This window comes from Ranitomeya variabilis, chromosome 4 (assembly GCF_051348905.1).
Source record: "Ranitomeya variabilis isolate aRanVar5 chromosome 4, aRanVar5.hap1, whole genome shotgun sequence".
NCBI lineage: Eukaryota > Metazoa > Chordata > Amphibia > Anura > Dendrobatidae > Ranitomeya > Ranitomeya variabilis.
This window is the reverse complement of record NC_135235.1, coordinates 666,399,984-666,427,279: the sequence shown is the minus strand read 5'-3', so window position 1 is coordinate 666,427,279 and position 27,296 is coordinate 666,399,984. Positions and strand designations below refer to the sequence as shown.

Here is a 27,296-nt window from a genome sequence, read left to right as displayed (position 1 = left end):
ATTGATTGCCCCTTCTCCTGCCACCCCTACGTCGTCCACACTTAGTCAAGCCTCACAGCTACACACCCCCCAGTTCCGTCACTCTACCACAAGCAGGTGCAGTTAATTTTTTGGGGGGGATTTATAAATAAATAATAATGTTTTTTGCCCCCATTAATGTTTGGTTATTTGTGTATTTCGCCGCCGGCAACACACACCGTGCGCCTATAAAATACTGCGCCGCACACTTTTTTTTTTGCCAAATTATAGCTCCTGTAGTTATTAAGTACAAGACTGCAGCTTTGTGTGTTTTGTATAGAGCTATGAGGTGGCAAAAAAAAAAATATAACTTGTATTTTCTCCATAATCTCTTCAGTCTGATTAATCTGTGTCGCAGACTGAAGAGAAAATGGCGGTAATACAAAGCAGAACTATACTCAACAGGTCATGTGTCATAAATAGTGAGTTCATGATGCACAAAACTCTGTGTCATGAACTCATTATATATCACACCTGACCTGGTAAGTAGAGAACTGCTTTGTATAACCTCCATATTTTCTTCAGTGTACGTAATCTATTTCACACGAACCGAAGAGACGATGTAGGTCATACAAGGCATATCTATACTCACCTGGACAGGTGTCAGAAATAGTTAATTCATGAGGCTGTTATTTGTGCATCATGAATTCATTATTTCTCACACCTGTCTTGATGAGTGTAGATCTGCTTTTTATTATACCTCCATCTTCTCTTCAGTCTGCGTCCAATAGATACTGCAGAACAGAATCTGGACTTAATGACGTCATCTACCTTTCCACTATCAACATAAGTGGTTTTTAGAGGAAATACAAAGGAGACTCGGTCAAGATATCAAAACACAAATTTTATTAACAAAAAATATTATTAACATTTAAAACATAACTGGTACAGGCCAAAACCGAACAGGACATTTTACACAATATTGTCTTGCCATGCCACACGTCCAATATCAGAATCAAAATAGGCAGCAAATTGGTCCCGCATGTGGCCAACTTCAACTGTTGACCGCAGTGGGTGATGCTGGTAATCTGGCAATGAGTTTGCAACTGGTTCATCCAGTTCAATGTTGGGTCGCTCCTTAGCCATTATGTAATTGTGGAGAACCAGACAGGCTTTTAACACCTCATCAACTGTCTCCATTTTTAGATTAATGGCTGTCGCAAGAATGTGCCATTTTGAGACAAGAATCTGTTATGGTTCTCAATGGCAAGAGAACATAGCCCAGCAAACATAAGAACTAGCTCTTGGAAGGATGGAAACTAAACTGACCATGAACTAAACCTGCCGCACAACTAACAGTAGCCGGGTAGCGTAGCCTGCGTTTTATCCCTAGACGCCCAGCGCCGGCCGGAGGACTAACTAATCCTGGCAGAGGAAAATATAGTCCTGGCTCACCTCTAGAGAAATTTCCCCGAAAGGCAGACAGAGGCCCCCACAAATATTGGCGGTGATTTTAGATAAAATGACAAACGTATGAAAATAGGTTTAGCAAAATTGAGGTCCGCTTACTAGATAGCAGGAAGACAGAAAGGGCACTTTCATGGTCAGCTGAAAACCCTATCAAAACACCATCCTGAAATTACTTTAAGACTCTAGTATTAACTCATAACATCAGAGTGGCAATTTCAGATCACAAGAGCTTTCCAGACACAGAAACGAAACTACAGCTGTGAACTGGAACAAAATGCAAAAACAAACAAGGACTAAAGTCCAACTTAGCTGGGAGTTGTCTAGCAGCAGGAACATGCACAGAAAGGCTTCTGATTACAATGTTGACCGGCATGGAAGTGACAGAGGAGCAAGGCTAAATAGCGACTCCCACATCCTGATGGAAACAGGTGAACAGAGAGGATGATGCACACCAGTTCAATTCCACCAGTGGCCACCGGGGGAGCCCAAAATCCAATTTCACAACAAGAATCCCAAAGGTACACTCCACTGTTCTTCGGGCCCTGGTCAGTCTGTAGTTATAAATCCTTTTAGTGTGGTTCAAGTCCCGACTGGAATATGGCTTCAGTAGGTTTTCACACATCTGAAAGGCCTCATCCCCAACCATAACAAATGGCATCAGTGAGCCTTGAGTGTTGGGGAGAGGTCGTGGCAGTGGAAAATAAAAATTTCTTCCATACAAACGTCGGCCCATATCCAAGTTCTTGAAAGTCTGTGAGTCATGCCCACGGCCAAAAGCTCCAATGTCCACGGCGATGATGCGACAGTCCTCATCTGCTATTGCCATGAGCACAACTGAAAAATATTTTTCGAAGTACTCCGATCCAGTTCTGGCGGGTTTGATAATGCGTATGTGCTTTCCCAAACAGTTGGGGAAATCACACACACCAGAATTTTTCAGCAATTTCAATATCCACATGTCCTCCATGGGAAGGGGTATGAACTCATCCCGGAGAACATTCCACAAAGCCCGGCAGGTGTCTGCAACTATTCCAGACAGGGTGGAAATTCCAAGCCGGTACTGAAAGTGGAGGGATGATAAGCTCTCTCCGGTTGCCAGAAATCTGAAATAAGAATAAAAAAATAAATGTACAATCAATTCCCTTTATGGTGGTACAGTCATATGAAAAAGTTTGGGCACCCCTATTAATCTTCAGCTTAATGTTTTATAAAAATTGTTTTTTTTTGCAACAGCTATTTCAGTTTCATATATCTAATAACTGTTGGACACAGTAATGTTTCTGCCTTGAAATGAGGTTTATTGTACTAACAGAAAATGTGCAATCTGCATTCAAACAAAATTTGACAGGTGCATAAGTATGGGCACCCTTATCATTTTCTTGTTTTAAATACTCCTACCTACTTTTTACTGACTTACTAAAGCACTTTTTTTGTTTTGTAACCTCATTGAGCTTTGAACTTCATAGCTAGGTGTATGCAATCATGAGAAAAGCTACTTAAAGTGGCCACTTGCAAGTTGTTCTCCTGTTTGAATCTCCTCTGAAGAGTGGCATCATGGGCTCCTCAAAACAACTGTCAAATGATCTGAAAACAAAGATTATTCAACATAGTTGTTCAGGGGAAGGATACAAAAAGCTGTCTCAGAGATTTAACCTGTCAATTTCCACTGTGAGGAACATAGTAAGGAAATGGAAAAACACAGGTACAGTTCTTGATAAGGCCAGAAGTGGCAGGCCAAGAAAAACATCAGAAAGGCAGAGAAGAAGAATGGTGAGATCAGTCAAGGACAATCCTCAGACCACCTCCAGAGAGCTGCAGCATCAACTTGCTGCAGATGGTGTCACTGTGCATCGGTCAACTATACAACACACTGTGGTTTTTTGCCGCCATGCATAACGCCTTTTTGTATGACCAAACAACTCAATCTTGGTTTCATCAGTCCACAGGACCTTCTTCCAAAAAGAAATTGGCTTCTCCAAATGTGCTTTTGCATACCTCAGCCGACTCTGTTTGTGGCGTGCTTGCAGAAACGGCTTCTTTCGCATCACTCTCCCATACAGCTTCTCCTTGTGCAAAGTGCATTGTATAGTTGACCGATGCACAGTGACACCATCTGCAGCAAGTTGATGCTGCAGATCTCTGGAGGTGGCCTGAGGATTGTCCTTGACTGATCTCACCATTCTTCTTTGCCTTTCTGATGTTTTTCTTGGCCTGCCACTTCTGGCCTTAACAAGAACTGTACCTGTGTTCTTCCATTTCCTTACTATGTTCCTCACAGTAGAAATTGACAGGTTAAATCTCTGAGACAGCTTTTTGTATCCTTCCCCTGAACAACTATGTTGAATAATCTTTGTTTTCAGATCATTTGACAGTTGTTTTGAGGAGCCCATGATGCCATTCTTCGGAGGAGATTCAAACAGGAGAAAAACTTGCAAGTGGCCACTTTAAGTAGCTTTTCTCATGATTGCATACACCTAGCTATGAAGTTCAAAGCTCAATGAGGTTACAAAACCAAAAAAAGTGCTTTAGTAAGTCAGTAAAAAGTAGGTAGGAGTATTTAAAACAAGAAAATGATAAGGGTGCCCATACTTATGCACCTGTCAAATTTTGTTTGAATGCAGATTGCACATTTTCTGTTAGTACAATAAACCTCATTTCAAGGCAGAAACATTACTGTGTCCAACAGTTATTAGATATATGAAACTGAAATAGCTGTTGCAAAAAAAAACAATTTTTATAAAACATTAAGCTTAAGATTAATAGGGGTGCCCAAACTTTTTCATATGACTGTATTTAGCTAAAGATCTAAAGGAAAATACAAATAATACATGGCAGACCAATAATAATTATGACTGGCATTTGTTTAGAATTATTACGTACCTTAATGTAACCAGGAGACGTTCCTCTGCTGGAATTGCTGTACGTAGCTGCGTGTCCTGTCTCCGGATGGCTCTTTGGACACGACCAAGCAATTCCCGGAAAGAGTCTTGAGACATCCTCGTATATTTCGGGAATTTGTCCGGGTTGGGGTCTCTGTCGTTCTCTATTTCTTTCTTGCTCCCAAGCAAACGCACAGGCAAGAAACAGCTTGATGCTTAAATCCATGTTGAAATTTAAGCTCTCCATGCGAATATCCATCATGACACAGAATACAGTAGCAAACTGAAGATTTCAGCAGTCCAAGGGTCTATATATAGATATCCCATAATACACGCCCACTGTAGTCCCATTGGCGGTGTCTGTGTATCTAGATTTTGTTTGTTACATTTTTCACCATGCGTACAAAAAACGCAAACGCATGGAAAAGCGTGAAAACGCCGTGTTTTTTGTCTAAAAAACGCTGCGTTTGTATGCGTTTCAAAGCGGTTTTTCCTGCATTTGCGGTTACAGATTCTAACGCAAATGTGAAACTAGCCTTACATGTGCACGAGTATAGCATTCTAAATAATATTTTTTCACCAGCTAAATGTGAAAAAGCCTGCTGTATCCCACATTTTATCTAGTTAGCTATGTGATTGTATATCAGTCAGATACTGTCCAGTGTGGCTGTAAAATTTACCTTCCAGCACTTTTTTTTTGTGGCCATACTGAGGTGCACAAAAATGCCAGCAGGGCACATGTTGTGCACTGCTTCTATTGTGATCCATGCATGAGTATAGCATTCTAATTCACATATAGCTAGTGAAAAAATATTAAACAACCTGCTGTATCCCACCTTGTCATTTAGTGCTATGGTGATATAAAACTGTGTGCAGATCTAAGGCACATTAAAAAAAATTAAAATTTTTCAGTTGCAAAAGTTAGACAACCCGCTGTATCACACTTTGTCATTTGGGTTGAAATTAAGCTGTAGAGGCCTGATCTGGAGGCCACAAAAAAATCTTCTGTCATTAATGTCATACAGGAAGGGATCTGACTTGCAAAATAGTTTGTAGCATAACTTCTTTGTCATACAGGCCCCATTCACACTCAAACAATTCTTTTTACTAACATGATACAGCACGCCATATTTCAACTTGGAATTTACTGTCGCTGAAATTCAGCTGATTGCAGAGGTGGTGCAGAGTTTAAAATCTAATTTTTGGTTGCCAATACTGTGCTTCTATCACAATATCTGAGCAAACCACCTCAACATCACACCCAGTACAGTCCACAGATGTGGCACCAAAATTCTCCTTGCTTCCCCCCGCGTCCCAACTATCCAACTGACTGTACGGAACCACAGATGGGTGATTCTGAAGAGTTGTTCACACATTCTATGCCATGTTCATCAGACGTGTACTCAAAAGCTTCGCAGAGTCAAGAGGAGAAGAATGACCTCCTTATCACCCTGGTCCTGGAGCGAGTCCCGTTGTGGGACACCCGGGATCCACTGCACTCGTACAACATCACGATCCGGCGGTTATGGAATGAGGTGGCCCAAGCCATGTGGGATGGCTGGGACAACGCCCCAACACGGGTCCGAACTGCATTTGGTAAGTATTGCACTGCAGTGTGAAGCAGCAGAGACCTTGGCCGTGCTCACTCGACTGTGTGTGATGAAAGAAACGCTCAGGAGTTTCTCTCATCACACACAGTTGTGTGAGCACGGCCAAAAGTCCTTTTTCTGACCACAATTTTTTTTTTAACAATATCCAAAGTCAAAACACGTTGGCGTTCGATGAAGAACCGCTTCAACAAGGACCTGCGTCAAGAGAGCCGTGTTCCCAGTGGTTCAGGAGCAAGGATCAGATGCTACAAATACCATCGAGTTCTGTCATTTTTAAGACCGGTCCTTGCCCAGAGAACGTAAGTATTTATCACGTGCATTAGGTTGTATTGTATTGCCATAATCTGTATTTTTACATTCCACAGGATTTTGCGTCTGGTAAATTTTTGATAGTAATTTTCTTTTTCCTTTTTTCACAGCACATACAGCACTACTGTTGGCCCAGGTTCTGGAGCGGTCCTTCATCCGACAGCCACGGACCCGTCCCAGCCATCCAGCAGCACAGCAGCAAGTGGGCCTTCCACACTAACTGGAGACCAGGGAGCTGGTCCATCAGGTCTTCCCTTTTCGCAGTCCTCTTCCACTGCCCCCTTTTTTTTGGGCTCCTCCTGGCAGCGGCAGAGGGCTTCGGACAGGTCACTCATGCCCGAGTTTTTGCACTTGAGCTCGGTTTTACACGACACAATCAAGGCTTTAGGTGACCGAATGGATGTTTCACATAACCTCTTGAATGCACGTATCCAGGAGGTCAGCAAAAGCCTTGATCAAGTGAAAGCCGACCTCCAGAGGCCAGCACATCATTTTTTCAATCAAATTGAGCAGAGCATGTCGGAACACGTTACTCTTGATCTCCAGCTGAGTGTCACGCAGGCCTGCAATGCTGCTTACGTGCAGGCTATGCAGCAGAGTTGGTATTTCCAGCAGACAGTGGCGGCATATCCACCTGTGCCTTCACTGTCACGATTATCCTCAATGCCAACCTCTGCTGCATACCACTGCACGGCCACCTCAATTCCTTCCACAGCCGGACACCACTACAGCACCACCACCATGCCAAGTGCAGTTGGACATCCAACCATGGACATCCGCTCCTCCTGCTTGGACCTCCTCCACTGACACCACGATGCAGCAGGACCCTGGCATGGCCTTCCTTACCGCCACCACCACGATGCAGCAGGACCCTGGCATGGCCTTCCGTACCGCCACCTCCACGATACAGCAGGACCCTGGCATGGCCTTCCGTACCGCCACCTCCACGATGCAGCAGGACCCTGGCATGGCCTTCCGCTCTACAAGCGCTATGGACTCTGGCATGGCTGCACGCTCTAAGAGCACTATGGACTCTGGCATGGCTGCACGCTCTACGAGCACTATGGGCTCTGGCATGGCTGCACGCTCTACGAGCACTATGTGCTCTGGCATGGCTGCACGCTCTACGAGCGCTATGGACTCTGGCATGGCTGCAAGCTCTACGAGCGCTATGGACTCTGACACAGTGCAGCCGGACCCTGACAGGTCACCCTCCACCACGCCACACCATATGAGCCCACCAAGACCTCCCACAACCAAGCAAACCAAAAAAAAAAAAAACACAGAAAAAAAAAAAAGCAGAGGACTCTTAGCATTCCTCCCCCTTCACCTCCCAATGTGTCTGTAATGTCAGGTTTGTCTCACCCTTCCAGTGCGTCTCAAGCCTCTCATGTGTCAAGCCCCATCCCCGAACTTCCAGACCCTTCTAGTTTCATTGCCCCTTCTGCTGCCACCTCTGCGTCGTCCACGGTTAGCCAGGCCTCAGTTCTTCACACCCCCCGTTTACATCACTCTACCCCAAGCCGGCGCAGTAAATAAATTTTTGAGTTGTTTACAAATTTAAAAAAGTTTGATTTGCCACAATTATGTTTGGTTTATTGTGTCTTACGCCGCCGGCAACATACACCGTGCTCCAATAAACTTCACCACACACTTACTTTGTGGGCCACATCATATCTCCAGTAGTTAAAAATAAAAAGACTGCAGCTTTGTGTGTCTTTAGTATAGATATGAGGTGGGCCAAAAAATATTACATGTATCTCCATAATCTCTTTTTGTCTGTGCCTAGTGTGGCAGTCTGAAGAGAAAATGGTGGAAATACAGTGCAGACCTCTACTAAACAGGTCAGGTGTAAAAAAACTCATTAGTTATGACACCTGACCAGGTGAGTAGAGAACTGCCTTGTATAACCACCATTTTCTCTTCTTTATACATAATCTATTACACACAAATTGAGGGACAATGGTGGTCAGACACTACATATCTATGCTCACCTGCACAGGTGTCAGAAATAGTGAATTCATGAGCCTGTATATGTTTATCATGAATTCATTATTTCTAACACCTGACTTGATGAGTATAGATAGTGTGACAGTGATGGTCTCTTCAGTTTGTGTCCAATGGATACAGGAGAAGAGAATCAGGACGCAATGACGTCAACAAGCTTACCAATAAAGCAACATGGCTGCCATAACACTAGCAGTATGTGGCCAGTGTTTTATATCAGTATTTGTAAGCCAAAACAAGGAGTGGAACAATTAGAGGTAAATTATGATATTAACATAATAACTAGCACCTCTGCTTTTATCACCCACTCTTGTTTTTGGATTACAAAAACTGATATTAAATACAGATCAAATACTGCCAGTTTTAGGACAGCCTTGGTTTGGAGAGGAAAAAGATAGGAGACACGGTCAACACAACCAAAAGTAAAGTTTATTAACCCCTTCAAGTCGCGGCCCTTTTTTGTTTTAGTGTTTTCGTTTTTCGCTCCCCTCCTTCCCAGAGCCATAACTTTTTTAATTTTCCGTCAATATGGCCATGTGAGGGCTTATTTTTTGCGGGACGAGTTGTACTTTTGAACGACATCATTGGTTTTACCATGTCATGTACTAGAAAAAGGGAAAAAAATTCCAAGTGCGGTGAAATTGCAAAAAAAGTGCAATCCCACACTTGTTTTTTGTTTGTTTTTTTTGCTAGGTTCACTAAATGCTAAAACTGACCTGCCATTATGATTCTCTAGGTCATTACGAGTTCATAGACACCTAACATGTCTAGGTTATTTTTTATCCAAGTGGTGAAAAAAAATTCCAAACTTTGCTTAAAAAAAAAAAAAGTGCAATTTTCCGATACCCGTAGCGTCTCCAATTTTCGTGATCTGGGGTCGGGTGAGGGCTTATTTTTTGCGTGCCGAGCTGATGTTTTTAATGATACCATTTCGGCGCAGATACGTTCTTTTGATCGCCCGTTATTGCATTTTAACGCAATGTCGCGGCGACAAAAAAAACGTAATTCTGGCGTTTCGGATTTTTTTCTCGCTACGCTGTTTAGCGATCAGGTTAATGCTTTTTTTAATTTGATAGATCGGGCGATTCTGAACGCGGCGATACCAAATATGTGTAGGTTTTTTTTTTTTTTATTGTTTTATTTAGGATGGGGCGAAAGGGGGGTGATTTAAACTTTTATATTTTTAATATTTAATATTTTTTTCACATTTTTAAAAACTTTTTTTTTTCACTTTTGCCATGCTTCAGTAGCCTCCAAGGGAGGCTAGAAGCAGGCACAGCCCGATCGGCTCTGCTACATAACAGCGATCATCAGATCGCTGTTATGTAGGAGAATTGCAGATGTGCTGTGAGCGCCGACCACAGGGGGGCGCTCACAGCCACCGGCGATCAGTAACCATAGAGGTCTAAAGGACCTCTATGGTTACCTTCCTGATGCATCGCCGACCCCCGATCATGTGACGGGGGTCGGCGATGACGTCATTTCCGGCCGCCCGGCCGGATGCGGTAGTTAAATGCCGCTGTCTGCATTTGACAGCTGCATTTAACAGGTTAATAGCGGCGGGTGAATAGCGATTTCACCCGCCGCTATTGCGCGCACATGTCAGCTGTACAAAACAGCTGACATGTCGCGACTTTGATGTGCGCTCACCGCCGGAGCGCACATCAAAGCAGGGGACCCGACATGCGCAGTACATGTACGGCGCATGTCGTGAAAGGGTTAATGAGAAATATTATTATCATTGTAGAAAATTACTGGTACAGATGTAATTACAGCAGGACATTTACAATCAAAAAAGGCAGCAAATTGGTCCCGCATGTGACCAACGGCTGCAGTTGACCGCAGCGGGTGATGCTGGAAATCGGGCAGTGGGTGTGCAACTGGTTCATCCAGTTCAATGTTGGGTTGCTCCTTAACCATTATATAATTATGCAGAACCACACAGGCTTTCACCACCTCGTCGACTGTTTCCACTTTTAGATTTATGGCTGATGCAAGAATGCGCCATTTAGCGACCAGAATGCCAAAGGTACACTCTACAGTTCTTCGGGCCCTGGTCAGTCTGTAGTTAAAGATCCTTCTAGTGTGGTTCAAGTCCTGACTGGAATAGGGCTTCAGTAGGTTTTCACACATCTGAAAGGCCTCATCCCCAACCATAACAAATGGCATCGGTGGACCTTGAGTGTTGGGGAGAGGTTGTGGCGGGGGAAAATTGAAATTGTTGCCATACACACGGCGGCCCATATCCGAGTTCTTGAAAGTCTGGGAATCGTTGCCATGGCCAAAAGCTCCAATGTCCACGGCGATGAAGCGACAGTTCGCATCGGCTATTGCCATGAGCACAACAGAAAAATATTTCTTGTAATTGAAGTACTCCGATCCTGTTCTGGCAGGTTTGATAATGCGGATGTGCTTTCCATCCACCGCTCCTAAACAGTTGGGGAAATCTCACACATGCCAGAATTTTTCCGCAATTTCAGGCCACATGTCCAAGGTGGGTAGGGGTATAAACTCATCCCGGAGTACATTCCACAAAGCCCGGCAGGTGTCCACAACTATTCCGGACAGGGTGGATATTCTAAGCCGGTATTGGAAGTGGAGGGATGATAAACTCTCTCCGGTTGCAAGAAATCTGGAAGAAAAACAAACACAAAAAACATTACAATCTATTCTTTTTATGGTGTGGTTACGCTAAAGAAAGAAAGGAAAATACCCCAAAAATACATGTCAGAAAACACTAAATTTGGACTGTCATTGGTTTAGATTTTGAACGTACCTTAATGTAACCAGCAGACGTTCCTCCGGTGGAATCGCTCTACGGAGCTGGGTGTCCTGTCGCCGTATGGCTCCTTCGACACGAGAAAGCAAATCCCAGAATGAGTCTTGCAACATCCTTGTGTATTCCTGGAATTTCTCCGGGTTGGCATTAAGCTCGCCATACAGCGTGTGATAGGCTCCACGGCTCTCACGTAGTTCGATAATGGAGTGCCTCCAAAAACGCCTACGTTGTCTCCTTCTCCATCTTTCGCGATTTCTGTCTTACTCCCAAGCAAAAGCACAGGCAAGAAACAGCTTGAAGCTTAAATCCAGGTTGAAATAAAAGCTCTCCATGTGAAGATCCATCATGACACAGGATACGGTAGCAAACTGTTAAAATTTCAGTAGCCCTAGGGTCTATATATAGAGAGCCCATAATACACACCCTCTGTAGTCCCATTGGTGGTGTCTGTTTATCTTGATTTTTCTCTTGTGAAATTTCTCATCATGTGCACCAAAAACGCAAACGCAGGAAAAAACGCGCACAAACGTGGCATTTTTTTAACCGCATGCGACAACGCATGCGTCTAAACAACGCCGCATTTTTACGTGTTTATATGCGTTTTTTCCACCACTTGCGGATGCGTTTTAAACGCTGCGGATTTAAATGCTAATGTGAAACTAGCCTAAAACTGGTGGGTTGGATAGGAAGTCAGTGAGAAAGCTACCTGGGTTCGACCCAGAGAAGACCTGTCAGGCAGACAGGGGGAGGAGGAACATCTGAGCTGCAGACAGAGGTCCCTGTCAGGGGTGGGATCCTGACAGAGACAGAGCACGAGATAGAACGTTACGGAGCTGCGCCTGCACCTCATTGTGGCAGCATCTTAAGAAAGGACATGAAGCGAAGTATATTGTGGAGAGTGAGAAACGAGATCACAGCACAAGGAGATAACACCGTGAGGAGTTCTGCCTTAAGATCGGCAACATCCTTCTGAGGCGCGTAGCCGGTGGCCGGAACACCGAGGGAGTAATAAGCTCTACGCATTACTTTGAAACACGGCAGGACAGTTAATTCCAAGTTGGCTGCCCAACCTTTACACCTATGAAGACAACGGAGGCAAATTGTGGGAGAGGGGCGTCACTAGGGTCCCTATAAAATAGCTCCAGGCCTACCCCGTCATACGGGTCGTCCTAGCCATACCATCTGGGGGACGGAGAGAGAACATCAGAAACATCCACGAAAGTTGTGAGGACTATCCCGTGGTGCTCAGCAGAGAGGTACTACAACACACAGGCGCTAGTAGGAAGGCTACTGATTTCCACCTGCACAGGGGAGCTCTGGATGTGCCTTCGGACCGGCCGGATTCAGCCTGCCCTGTGAACGGTACTGTGGACGCTGAAGTCTTCAGTAAAAGGTAAAGAGGCTGCAACCTTGTGTCCTCGCTATTACCGCGCCTTCACCATCACCATCTACACATTTGGGAAGCCCTGGGGACATACTTCACCTGTGGGAAGGTATACTATCTAGCTGCCATAACATCACCCCAGCGGACCCCTCAGCAGCGTCGGTCACCCTGACCGAATACCACAGGTGGCGTCACGAACACCGTACAAACTTCACCTTTAATTGGATGCCCCTCAGAAGGGCCACGGACAGGGTCGGGCTACCGTGACATCCTCATCCCCAGAACCGAGGCAGAGGGGACCCGGTACCGAGTACCCCATTGCCCTTACGCATGGGGGCGCTTCACATACACACATTAATAAAAGAAAAATAAAAAACACACACACTCACCTCGCTCCCATTCCTCTGCTCCGGTCTTTGCTGTGTGCACTGACTCATCACACAGCAGACGTCATCACGTCCGCTGTCTCACTCGCACACGCTGTGACTCGTGGAAGAAGTCGCAGATGGCAGTGAAATCTGGATGCAAGTCGGCCATATGGTGTAGCCTGCAGACCAGTGTTTTTGGGCGTTTGGCTATCACAGATAGCCCGGTCCGATTTGCACACTTTGCCCAGGTCAGTTATATGCGAGCTGTATACTAATTTGTGCACTGGGTGGACTTATGTACTTTACTATGTGCACATATACCGTGTTATTTATGCTGACTGAGCACTCCTGGACCAGGCTGCAGGACCTATACATTGCGAGACACTCCGGAGACGGGTCAGACAGGCAGTCACTTTGAGGATCATTGTGAGTTATTGCTGCAGCTTGACTTTACATACAGATCGGGTGACACTGGAGCCGATGACCCCACTGACAGAGTGACCCGATCTGTATGCAAGTGTAAGATGGTGCAATAAATCTCTCAGTGCCTCAGAAAGCAGACAAGACAGCAGGAATCAGATGAAGCCCTGTCACATACCTCCAGCCCCAGCCCCCTGGCTCTGCGGACCTCTCCTCCCCGGCAGAGTGAAACAGGTGTGCTGGGGACATAAGATCAGCAGACACACAGCCTGCACAGCGTCTGCAATAGTGGAATGACGGCTGGCACCAATCTTCTGAAGCAGCAGAAAGCCGGGCCCCTGGCAGTACGTCCTTGCCTGCAAGGGCCTCCTCCACCTCAGGGCCCTGCTGCAGCTGCATCGGCTGAACCGGCGGTAGGTCCGCCCCTGTGGACAGGTGTCTTTTATACAGGCCAATTAATACAGGTAATGAGTGCAGAGTAGGAGGGATTCTTAAAGAAAAACTAACAGGTCTGTGAGAGCCAGAATTCTTGCTGGTTGATAGGTAATCAAATACTTATTTCATATAATAAAATGCAATTTAGTTATGTAAAAATCATGCAATGTGGTTGATGAAACTGTGAGCAAGCCCTAAATATGATCCAAGCTTTGTATTTGATTATTTTAGGGTTGGAGTGAACGTATAGACAGCAGTACAAGTATAATTCTTATTTTTATATTTACGCAGTTCTCCGTGTGGTATAAGTGACTACACTATTTTATTTTTCTGGTCAGTGCAATTTCAACGATACCAGATCTATCGTGTTTTTTATGTTTTTGCTGCTACCACACAGAAATTACTGTTTTATAGTTATTTTGTCGCCATATTCTGGAGCAATAACTTTTATTGTCAGGAGAACAGAGCTGTATGAGGGTTTATTTTTTTGCTTGACGAGTTTGAGATTTTCTTTTAACCATTTTGGGGCACATAATGTTTTTTAATTGCTTTTTATTCAGATTTTTCAGACCCAGAATGACCAAACACCAGCAATTCCAGAATTGCTGGTGTTTTTAGCCATTTGTTTTTGTGCCGTTTACCGTGCAGTAAAAGTAGCATGACAGTTTTATTCTTCGGGTCAGTACGATTATAGCCATACCAGAGTTATATAGGTTTTTTTTTTACGCTTTCCTGCTTTTACAGAATGAAAACAATATTTTTCAAAAATGAATTTGTTTTTGCATTTGCATTGTCATATTCTGAGACCTGTAACTTTTTTTTATTTCACAAATGAGCCATATTGGGGCCTGTTTTTTGATGTACGGTTTGCCGTTTTTATTTCTATCATTTTGTTGCTTACATATGACTTTTTGATCTCTTTTTATTTAATTTATTTAATTTTCATTGTGTCAATATGATGAAGTGACATTTTTGGTTTGTTTTTTATATTTTTTTAATGGTGCAAGTTTTATAGATCACATTGTTCTGTGTCCTTTGTTTTTTTGTTTATCTTTGCTTTAACACAAATGCTGCGATTTTAGTGGTGAAACGACGTTTCGTTATTTTTGTGCTTTGTTTGTGTTTTTTTTTTTTTTAACACATTTTATTTTACTTGCTTTTACTGAGTCCCACTGTGGACCATGTATATTTTTTTCTTTGAGCACTTGTCTCATACACTGAAGTACTCGTGTACTGCAGTGCCTGAGACCTGTCAGTGTCTTACTGACGGTGCCTGTGAGACCTTGCTTATAGCTGGTTCTCACAGGACACCATACCCTGGGGTCATCAGATGACTTCAGGGTACCATGGCAATGATCAGCACCCACGGTTACAATTGTGGGGTGGTCGATCCTGCCATACGGTGTCTTTTAATCACTTAGGTGGTATTTAAAGGATTAATCAGCCTCCAAACCATCTGGGGACGATATCACATGGTCTTAGCTGTCATGTACAGCTGTCACCTGCGGGGCGGCGCTATTCACCTATTCCTCAGCAACGTTAAAAAGTGACGCTGGGGAATAAGGCCCCTTAATGATCGGTATCCGCGGTTGTCAAGGTATTAAACATTATTAATTCCGCAGTGCTGTACATGTGAACAGGGTTACTTACATAAAGCTTATATAAAATAAGGTAAACTGACTGGTACAAAGAAGACGCTGCCCTCGTGAGCTTACAATCTACAGGGTAATAGGGAAGGGCACAGTAGGTTGGGGGTTGGAGTAGCTCCGGTAGTGGTGAGGTGGCAGCAGATTTTTTGCAGGCAGTATGTTTTCTGCATGAGATTAATTTTCAGGTTCTACTTGTAGAAGACAACAGGACGTGCTAAGACACAGAATCCCACTATGGCCAGTGTGTGTGTGTGTGTGCTATCCAGTATGTCTAGTGTGTGTGCACTGTGTATGTTATATGGCCAGTGTGTGCCATACAGTATGTCTAGTGTGTGTGTGACATGTATGGTAAATGGCCAGTGTGTGTGCTATACAGTATGTCTAGGGTGTGTGTGTGTGCACTGGTTATGGTATATAACCAGTGTGTGATATACAGTATGTCTAGTGTGTGTGTGTCATGTATAGTATATGGCCAGTGTGTGCAATACAGTATGTCTAGTGTGCGTTCCATGAATGGTATATGGCTAGTGTGTGTGCTATACAGTTTGCCTAGTGTGTGGGTACTGTGTATGGTATATGGCCAGTGTATGCAATACAGTATGTCTAGTGTGTGTGCGCCATGTATGGTATGTGGTCAGTGTGTGTGCACGCTTTGTAAGTTATTTGTCCAGTGTGTGTGCTATACCATATGTCTAGTGTGTGTGCACTGGGTATGGTATATGGCCAAAGCATGATATACAGTATGTCTAGTGTTTGTGTGTTTGTGCACTGTGTATAGTATATGGCCAGTGTGTGCTATACAGTATGTCTAGTGTGTGTGCGCTGTGTATGTTATATGGCCAGTGTATGTGCTATACAGTATGTCTGGTGTGTATGCTCCGGTGATGCACTGTACTACTGTAGTGCGGTGTATTATCACTGTCTGTCAGTGTAATACTAATGGCCCCATACACATGAGATCACTGTTCGTGGACAGTGTGTGTGCTATACATTATGTCTAGTGTGTACCGCGTATGTTAGATGGCCAGTGTGTGTGCAATACAGTATGTGTAGTGTGTGCCATGTATGGTATATGGCCAGTATGTGATATACAGCATATCAAGTATGTGAGTGCTGTATACAGTTTGGTCCCTGCGTATGGTATACAGTAAAAGCAGTGTGTGAATAGGTTGAGTGAGTGTAACACAGAGAGCACCAGACCCTGGGACTGGGCCTAGGTCAGAGAAATGGGGCTGTTAGGCCAAAATTGGATGTGCTGATACATAAGTAAGGGGTTCCGCTCCATACACGTCGTACACACGCAGCTCTGCTCCATACACCTTGTACACACATGACTCAGCTCCATATGCCTTGTACACACATAGCTCCGTACTGTACACACACACGACTCAGCTCCGTACACCTCGCATACGCGCGTCTCGGCTCCGTACGCCTCATTCACACACAGCTCTGCTCCGTACACCTCGTACACACACGGCTCCGCTCCGTACACCTCGTACACACGCGGCTCCGCTCCGTACACCTCGTACACACGCGGCTCCGCTCCGTACACCTCGTACACACGCAGCCCCGCTCCGTACACCTCGTACACACGCGGCTCCGCTCCGTACACCTCGTACACACACGGCTCCGCTCCGTACACCTCGTACACACACGGCTCCGCTCCGTACACCTCGTACACACACGGCTCCGCTCCGTACACCTCGTACACACACGGCTCCGCTCCGTACACCTCGTACACACACGGCTCCGCTCCGTACACCTCGTACACACGCGGCTCTGCTCCGTAAACCTCGTACACACGCGGCTCCGCTCCGTACACCTCGTACACACACGGCTCCGCTCCATACACCTCGTACACACACGGCTCCGCTCCATACACCTCGTACACACACGGCTCCGCTCCGTACACCTCGTACACACACGGCTCCGCTCCGTACACCTCGTACACACGCGGCTCTGCTCCGTAAACCTCGTACACACGCGGCTCCGCTCCGTACACCTCGTACACACGCGGCTCCGCTCCGTAAACCTCGTACACACGCGGCTCCACTCCGTACACCTCGTACACACACGGCTCCGCTCCGTACACACGCGGCTCTGCTCCGTAAACCTCGTACACACGCGGCTCTGCTCCGTAAACCTCGTACACACGCGGCTCCGCTCCGTACACCTCGTACACACACGGCTCCGCTCCGTAAACCTCGTACACACGCGGCTCCACTCCGTACACCTCGTACACACACGGCTCTGCTCCGTACACCTCGTACACACACGGCTCTGCTCCGTACACCTCGTACACACGCGGCTCCGCTCCGTACACCTCGTACACACGCGGCTCTGCTACACCCACCCTGTAAACCCCTCCTGACCCCACACATAAACTTCCCCTCATCCAGCACCATGACAACCAGCACAGCAGATTCCTGCATACACTGAGGCCCCTGATCATGTGACCCCTGACTCCTCCCCTCCTGTGACCTCATCACAGGTCCTGTGCGCACAGAGCAGCCATATATGTGGTGTGCGGCTCTGCAGGTGGAGGTAGGTGCTGGAGATTCCCCATTACTGGGTGGGGGGCAGTAACCCCTTCACTGCTGAGACCAGTGCAGTGATTTTGTGTTGCCGCTTTCTAACATTTTTTATTCCTTTTTCTCTGATAGTTATGACCCAACTGTGATAGACGGGAAGTAAGGACACCCGTATGCCTTGTACCAGGCACAGCCCTGGCTAATAAATACTTGGCGTGCCCGCTAGGACCGTGGGGTACTCGGTACCGGTCGGTCCTTAAAGGGATGTGTTACGGTGGCAGTGACCCGGTCCGTGGCCCTGGGAATCCAATAAAAGGAGAAAAGTGTAGTGGGAATAAAGTCTATTGAAGTAGTGTTCGTGACGCCACCGGTGGTACTCGGCCAGGGATGGCTGACTCTGCTTAAAGGGGTCCTCTGGGGATGATGGTGTTGCAGCAGAGGTGGAATAGTTCCCCACAGGTAGAACTTAGTCCCCAGGGCTCCCGGTCCAGTTGGTAAAGATGATGGTGCAGTGCAGGAAAGAATCAGAGGACACAAGATTGCAGTCTCTTTACCTTTTACTGGTGCAGTTCAGGTACACGGATTACAGGTGGTCTTTGGAATCCGGGCAGCCTGGAAGCGATTCGGAATCTCCCTAGCCAGGTGGTGTTGGAAGCCTTCCTTACTGCGCTGTGTTTTAAGTTCCTTGCTGTCTGAGACTTTACACAAGGACCTCTCTTTCTCTCTGTTCCTTTTAGGTGGACACTACCCGCATGGCAGGCAATGCGAGCCTTTTTCTCGTGGTGACTCCGGGTTCTATCTGCTGCTGTGCCTTCAGGTGTAGTGGTGGCCAGGAGACTTGGAATCTCCTGCCTGCCGGTTTCTGCTTTGGGGCATACAGTTACCCCCATAACCTTGGAATTCTGGCCTCCGGTTTCTGTGCTTGATCCTGGAGTGAGCCCAATCGCAGCTCCACTCCAGTTTCTTTCTCCTCCTTTGCTTCTTCTCCCCTCACAGTCTCCTATAGACTGCTCTGTCAGGAGCTGCAGAACCAGCCGTCTGCTCAGCTCTAGCTCTCCTCTTGACTGACTAGCTAACTCCTTCTCCAGCCAGAATATATCTAGGGAAGCTACCCTGAAATTGGGTCTAGAGCTCCCCCTTCTGGCCTGGAGTCAGAACAGTGTTGTATGTACATGTTATGTGTTAAAGGGATCCTCCTCCCTTCCAGGCATGGCATCACCATCCCCCTGAGGAAAGCAGCACCACTGTAACAACCAGCTTCCTGGGGTGTTACATACTTGCTTAATAATTTTTGCCAAAACAAATGAACCCAGGATATCTGAGATATTTACCGCTCACTAGTTGTATAATAGAGTTATTATGAAGCTGATTTTACCAACATAGTGCAGTGTTTGTTTTCCCTGTAATGAAGCAGATTTCTTATTGTGAAAATTTAATTTTTTTTTACATTTAAAAACTTTTTTTTTAACAAACCCTCATTAGTACGATCATACATCATACAAGCCCCTGATGGCTCCGGTGATGCCCTGTACTGCTGTAGTGCGGTGTATTATCCCTGCCTGTCAGTGTGATACTAATGGCCCCATACACATGAGATCACTGTTGGCCGGACAATCATTCTGCTGATGTCTATTTCTCCTGACTCCCCCACACACAACTGTTCTACTCGGCCGAGCTTTCCTATATAGAGCCTTGATGGATAGAGAGGAGACAGGATGAGGAGGTAGTATGGGAATGGGAAATGCTAATGCAGTTAGTGAGGTATAAGGAGATCCAGGAGAGGGTATGTAGACTAGAAGTTAAAAAGCGCAATAAGGTCTTAACTGGTAATAATGTGGTGCAAAAAAGGCAATCCGCTCACCTGGTGGAGTTGCACTTAAGCATCATATATAGCACATGGATCAGCTGCTGCAGGACATGGGAACATAGGGACTGTGAAGCAAGGAATCCAGGTGAAGTGTCACTTGTTGCACTGCTGCTGGAGATAGACGACCAGACGGTATACTTTCAAAACTTTAATTAATAGGTTTTATAGGTTAGCGCGTTTCGAGTACATCACACGACCTGTTCATTAGGTTTTGTCCTGATAAAGAGGTTGTGTGCTGTCCTCGAAATGCATTGACCTATGAGATCCAGGTGAGTACATAGCCTGTGATTCTGAGGAAAAAGGGGATCTGTAGTAGGAGGGAGTGGTTAACCGTGTCAAAAACAGAGGACATGTCTAGAAGAAATATAGAAAATTGTCTGTTAGCTTTGACAGTAAGTCATTTGGAACTTTGGTTAATGTGGTCTCAGTGGAATCTTAGGGATGTGTTATGACCCCAATGGCAGAGGGTCTCAGGAATAATGCTAAGTCAGTAGATACAGGAAACCAGCTCATAGGGCAGTGGTAACTGGGCTGACCATATAACTAATCCTAGCACCACAAATACCAGCAGCCGGGGAACGTTCCTACGTTGATCCTAGACGTCTCGCGCCAGCCGGAGAGCTAACTACCCCTAGAAGGGAAAAGAAAGACCTTTCTTGCCTCCAGAGGAAATACCCCAAAAAGTTGGATAGAAGCCCCCCACAAATAATAACGGTGAGGTAAGAGGAAAAGACAAACATAAGAATGAGCTAGGAATTTAGCAAAGAGAGGCCCACTAGCTAATAGCAGAATATAGAAAGATGACTTATATGGTCAGCAAAAACCCTATCAAAAATATCCACACTGGAAATTCAAGAACCCCCGAACCGTCTAACGGCCCGGGGGGAGAACACCAGCCCCCTAGAGCTTCCAGCAAGGTCAGGAATCACATTTAGTACAAGCTGGACAAAAATGATAGCAAACAAATAACCCAAAAAACAAAGAAGCAAGACTTAGCTTAATTTAGCACGAACCAGGACCAGCAAACAGGAGCAAACAGAATGTGTCTGATAACACCGATTCCAGGCACTGGACTAAGGTTCCAGGAGGTTTATATAGCAACACCCCTGAAGTAACGACCCAGCTGGGTGCAGACAGAGGGAAGGAAATCCCAGAGTCATATCACTAGTAACCACTAGAGGGAGCCAAAAAAGTCTAATTCACAACAGGGATGGAAGCCAGATTGTATGTTGTTGAAGAATTAGATAGATGATACATGGGAGGAAATTTCTGTGTGGACCTGCTGTTCGAAGAGTTTAGAGGCAAACATGAGTAGCGATATGGGGCACTAGCTGGAAGTACAGATGAGGTCACTGGATGGCTTCTTCGGGATAGGTGTGATTATTGCATGTTTGAAATAAGAAGGAAAGACACCAGACGTTTATGATAAGTTGAAGAGATGGTTTAGAGCCATTATAAGCGTGGTGGTAAGGATAGTGGGAGAAAGGATGGGATTAAGTGCACAAATTGTGAGTAGTGATTAGCAAACATGCTCAGATAAGCTGTTATCTGAGCATGCTCGGGTGCTAAAAGAGTATCTTCGGCATGCTAAAATACTATGTTCAAGTCACGGCGGCTGCATGTCTGTTCGACAGCCGCAACACATGCAGGGATTGCCTACCAAACAGACAATCCTTGCATGTGTTGCGGCTGTCGAACAGCTGCAAGACCTGCAGCTGCGGCGACTCAAACATGGTATTCAAGCACACTGAAGATTCTCTGTTAACACCTGATCGTGTTCAGATAACACATTATTCAAGCACTTTCGCTCGTCACTAATGGTGGGGTGTTATTTGAAGAGAAAATGAGTTAGCTTTGCTTTAGTGATGGTGGGAAGGAAGGTTATGACTAGTGTTGAGCGATACCGTCCGATACTTGAAAGTATCGGCCGATACCGGCAAAGTATCAGATCTAATCCGATACCGATACCCGATGCCAATACAAGTCAATGGGACTCAAGTATCGGACGGTATCCCTGATGGTTCCCAGGGTCTGAAGGAGAGGAAACTCTCCTTCAGGCCCTGGGAACCATATTAATGTGTAAAATAAAGAATTAAAATAAAAAATATTGCTATACTCACGTCACCGAGGGAACCGGCAGCGTTGTTTGCTTAAAATGCGCGCTTTTCCTTCCTTCCGTGACGTCACAGCTTCTGATTGGTCGCGTGCCGCCCATGTGGCCGCGACGCGACCAATCACAGCAAGCCGTGACGTAATTTTCAGGTCCTTCTAGGCATTCAGTATTTTAAAATTACGTTCCGGCTTTGTGATTGGTCGCGTCGCGGTCACATGGGCGACGCGACCAATCACAAGCCGTGACTTCACGGGAGGCAGGAGACGCGCGCATTTTAAAATGCGCGCGTGTCCAGCCTCCCGTGACGTCACGGCTTGTGATTGGTCGCGTCGCCCATGTGGCCGCGACGCAACCAATCACAGCAAGCCGTGACGTAATTTCAGGTCCTTCAGGATTTTAAAATTACGTTCTGGCTTGTGATTGGTCGCGTCGCGGTCACATGGGCGACGCGACCAATCACAAGCTGTGACGTCACGGGAGGCTGGACACGCGCGCATTTTAAAATGCGCGCGTCTCCTGCCTCCCGTGACGTCACGGCTTGTGATTGGTCGCGTCGCCCATGTGACCGCGACGCGACCAATCACAAAGCCGGGACGTAATTTTAAAATACTGAATGCCTAGAAGGACCTGAAATTACGTCACGGCTTGCTGTGATTGGTCGCGTCGCGGCCACATGGGCGGCACGCGACCAATCAGAAGCCGTGACGTCACGGAAGGAAGGAAAAGCGCGCATTTTAAGCAAACAACGCTGCCGGTTCCCTCGGTGAGGTCCAGGCTGCGTCGGAGAGGTGAGTATAGCAATATTTTTTATTTTAATTCTTTCTTTTACACATTAATGTTGTTTCGATACCGATACCCGATACCACAAAAGTATCGGATCTCGGTATCGGAATTCCGATACAGCAAATATCGGCCGATACCCGATACTTGCGGTATCGGAATGCTCAACACTAGTTATGACTGATGGGCATTGGTCTTTTATACTGAGGGGTTGTGGTGGTTGTACATTAAAGTTTTCTGATGTGGTCGATCTTGTTTTTGAATTGTCCGGCAAAGTCTTCTATGGAAATGAGAAAGGTCGGAAGGGACAGAGGTGGCTGGAGAAGGGAATTAAGTGTTGAATATGTTTAGGTTGTGGGATAGAGGGCTGTGGAGTCCATTTTGGTGGAGTCGACATAAAATGGACCGACTCCTAAAATATATAATAAATTGGGTTCTGTAGTTCAGTGCAGGATGTGCTGTAAATGTTTTCATAAGAATTTAAGAAAGCTGTGAAATGTCCTATAAATGTCTGTTCTGTTCCTGATCTAAGGATTTTGGCTTTTAGTTGAAATGAATCGGTGCTGCACTTTATCTACAGGTGCTTCTCACAAAATTGGAATGTTATCAAAAATTAATTTACTTCAGTACTCGAATACAAAAAGTGAAACTCATATTATATAGTGTCATTACAAACAGAGTGATCTATTTCAAGTGTTTATTTCTGTTAATGTTGATGATTATGGCTTACAGCAAATGAAAACCCAAAAGTCATTATCTCTGTAAATCAGAATAATTAACAAAAAACACCTGCAAAGGCTTCCTAAGCATTTAGAAAGGTCCCTTAGTCTGTTTCAGTAGGCTCCACAATCATGGGGAAGACTGCTGGCTTGTCAGATGTCCAGAAGGCAGTCATTAACACTCCACAAGGAGGGTAAGCCACAAAAGGTCATTGCTAAAGAAGCTGGCTGTTCACGGAGTGCTGTATCCAAGCATATTTATGGAAAGTTGAGAGGAAAGAAAAAGTGTGGTAGAAAAAAGGTGCGCAAGCAACCTGGATAGCCGCAGCCTTGAAAGAATTAAGAAAAGGCCATTCAAAAATTTGGTGGAGATTCACAAGGAGTAGACTTCTGCTAGAGTCATTGCTTCAAGAGACACCACACACAAACGTATTCAGGACATGGGCTACAAGTGTTGCATTCCTTATGTCAAGCTACTCATGACCAAAATACAACATCAGAAGTGTCTTACCTGGGCCAAGGAGAAAAAGAACTGGGCTGTTGCTCATTGGTTTAAGGTGTTGTTTTCAGATGAAAGTAAATTTTGCATTTCATTTGGAAATCAAGGTCCCAGAGTCTGGAGGAAGAGTGGAGAGGCCACAATCCAAGCTGATGGAGGTCTAGTGTGAAGTTTCCACAATCAGTGATGGTTTGGGGAGCCATGTCATCTGCTGGTGTAGGCCCACTGTGTTTTATCAAGACCTAAGTCAGCTCTGCAGTCTATCAGGAAATTTTTGAGAACTTCATGCTTCCCTCTGCTGACAAGCTTTTTGGAGATGGGAATGTCATTCTCCAGCAGGACTTGGCACCTGTTCACACTGCCAAAAGTACCAATACCTGGTTTAAAAACAACAGTATCACTGTGCTTGATTGGCCCGCAAATTCGCCTGACCTTAACCCCATAGAAAATCTATGGGGTATTGTCAAAAGGAAGATGAGACACCAGACCCAACAATGCAGACGAGCTGAAGACTGCTATAAAAGCAACCTGGGCTTCCATAACACCTCAGCAGTGCAACAGTCTGATCGCCTCCATGCCACGCCACATTGATGCAGTAATTGATGTAAAAGGAGCCCCGACCAAGTATTGAGTGCATTTACTGAACATACATTTCAGTAGGCCAACATTTCAAATTTTAAAATCATTTTTCAAGCTGGTGTTAGAAAGTATTCTAATTTACTGAGATAATGACTTTTGGGTTTTCCTTGGCTGTAGGCCATAATCATCAACATTAAAAGAAATAAACACATGAAATAGATCACTCTGTTTGTAATGACTGTAATATGAGTTTCACTTTTTGGATTGAAGAACTGAAATAAATTAACTTTTTGATGATATTCTTATTTTGTGAGAAGCACCTGTACATACTCAGTAGTGAGGCAGTGCTGTGGAGTCGGAGTAAAGGAAATTGAGGAGTTGGAGGTTTGGTTTACTGACTCCACAGCCCTGGTGAGATAGAGACGATATGAGAGCTGTGAAGTAGTCCTGTTTAGCACAGGTGAGAGTTGACTTGAATGTGTGAATTGCTTGTTTGAGTGTGATAAAGTCTTCCTGAGAGTGAGTTTTCTTCCCGCTCTGCCACTCTTAATGCTTGCCGTTGTATTTTTTGTTTTTTCTTTATATTGGTGTTCCAGGGTTGGCTATTTATTCATCACCTTCTGTTGTTTTTGAAAGGGACAACCGAGTCAATAATTGATGCTGGTTTGAAGTTGTAGAAAACAGTGGCTGAGTCGTGGAGTGAAGATATGTTAGACATCAGTAGAAGAGAGTCAGTCAAGATGTGAGAGGTTTCTGCGGTTGTGTGCTAGCTGCAGGACTTTGAGGGAGCAGGTGAAGAGGATAGTGATGAGAGTATGAGTAGATGGTTTTTAGATATGGGTAGAGGTGAGGTTAATAGAAACAGGTGAAGGTGAGATCTGGGGTATGTGTCTGTTTTTGTATTGAAAAATAATACCCTGAGAAACTTCTTAACGTTACACTCACAATCCTAAATTTCTTTTCTGTGAAATAATACAAGGTTTTCAAAACATTTTAAACTTATAAATCTGAAAATTGTGATGTAAATTTGCATTCAGCCCCCCTGAATCAATACTTTATTATAATAATAATAATAATTTTTTTTTCTATAGCGCCAACATATTCCGCAGCACTTTACATTTTAGAGGGGACTTGTACATACAATGATCATCACAGCATAACAATAAACACATAGATCAAAACAGATACCAAGAGGAGTGAGGGCCCTGCTCGCAAGCTTACCATCTATGAGGAAAAGGGGAGACACGAGAGGTGGACGGTAACAATTGTTTTCGTTGTTTGGACCAGCCAAGGTGTAAGAATCGGGTGTTCATGTAAAGCTGCATGAACCTGTTGGGAGCCTAAGTATGTAACATCCACGCGAGGAAGGATGAATGACCGCCACCAGGGCAGTTTGCACTGTTGTATAGCAGATACGTTTGATAATTAGCGTGCAGCTTTGCAAAATTACGAGTATTTGGTGCTCAGAATTTGACAAAAGGGAGAAAATTATGAAAACTGAAGAGAATGCGGCACTCACCCTTTTGCAGTGAAGTCGTTATCTTTATTATGCCATAAAGGTATCAACAAACAAAATCCATGGGAGCGGCAGGTGTTCAGAGGGATGCGGGGAGAGGAAAGTGGACGACGGCCGTTTCGCGCGGTCTGCGCTTCAACGGGTCCAGGTGCTTCATTAACACATGTCATTTCCTTTTAAAGGCTTTTGACGTGTGTACACAAACATGCATAAATAAAGTGCAAAACATTAACATATGTGCATAATTAAAAACATATGGTAACATCATTATTGCGGATTGCTAGCATTTTACAAAAATACTGATAGATCTAACCTGTCATTTAGACCAATCGGACCCTGTGCACCAGTTTCTATTATCCATCTGGCTTCATGTTGCATTAATACTCTATTGTGGTTGCCTCTCTGTATGGGATATCTAACCACTTCTACACCAGCAAACTTTAATAAGTCAGGGTTAGAATTATGCTTCTCCTTCATATGTTGAATTAATCTTAAACACCCTTTGCCAGAGGTTATGGAGTTATAATGTTCTTTGAATCTGGTGACCATAGGTCTGATAGTTTTTCCAATGTAGAAACATAAACAAGGACAGTATACAACGTATACCACAAATTTGCTTTTACAGGAAATGAAATCATGGACAAAATGAGAAATAGGGCCGATGTGCAGAGGATTTTTAACTATGCGTAAATGACAAAAACTTCAGTCACCGCATTTATAATTCCCTTCTGGGGCATTCTTTCTTAGCCAATTATTACTATCTGGCAGTAAACGATTATGAACCAGAAGATCTGATAAATTTTGAGTTCGCCAGTCTGAACAAGTGTGTTTTTAGGGCACGCTTAAAACTGTGGGGATTGGGGATTAATCGTATACACCTGGGTAGTGCATTCCAAAGAATTGGCACAGCACGTGAAAAGTCTTGGAAACGGGAGTGGGAGGTTCTAATTATGGAGGATGCTAACCTCAGGTCATTAGCAGAATGGAGGGCATGGGTAGGGTGGTAGACAGAGACGAGGGAGGAGATTTAGGGTGGTGCTGAGCCATGGAGTGCTTTGTGGATGAGGGTAATAAGTTTGTACTGGATTCTGGAGTGGATAGGTAACCAGTGTAATGACTGGCACAAGGTAGAGGCATCAGTGTAACGATTGGTGAGGAATATGATCCTGGCTGCAGCATTCAAGACAGATTGGAGAGGGGAGAGTTCGGTAAGAGGGAGAGCAACTAGTAGAGAGTTACAATAGTCCAGATGAGAATGAATAAGAGCAACAGTGAGAGTTTTTGCAGAGTCGAAAGTAAGAAAGAAATGTTACTTTGTGGGATCACCTTTTTATGCATTTACTGCTGTCTCTACCTACTTTGCACATCTATATTTGATATTTTTGCTCCTTCTTTGCATACTCGCTGTAGCTCAGTGAGATTGG

The 27,296-nt window shown here is 44.9% G+C and overlaps 1 protein-coding gene across 2 annotated transcripts in view; it reads left to right on the top strand.

Annotated features, from left to right (window-relative positions):
- Positions 1-27,296, top strand: part of LOC143766246 (uncharacterized) — a 188,456-nt gene that overhangs the window by 143,387 nt on the left and 17,773 nt on the right. Inside the window, exon 1 of one of the 2 annotated variants that reach the window (XM_077253774.1) lies at positions 17,756-17,812. The exons of the other annotated variant lie outside the window; for it this stretch is intronic. The gene's annotated coding sequence lies outside the window, so the exon portion shown is untranslated. Of the gene's footprint in view, positions 1-17,755; positions 17,813-27,296 lie in introns of those variants that run through there. 2 annotated transcript variants of the gene reach the window in all.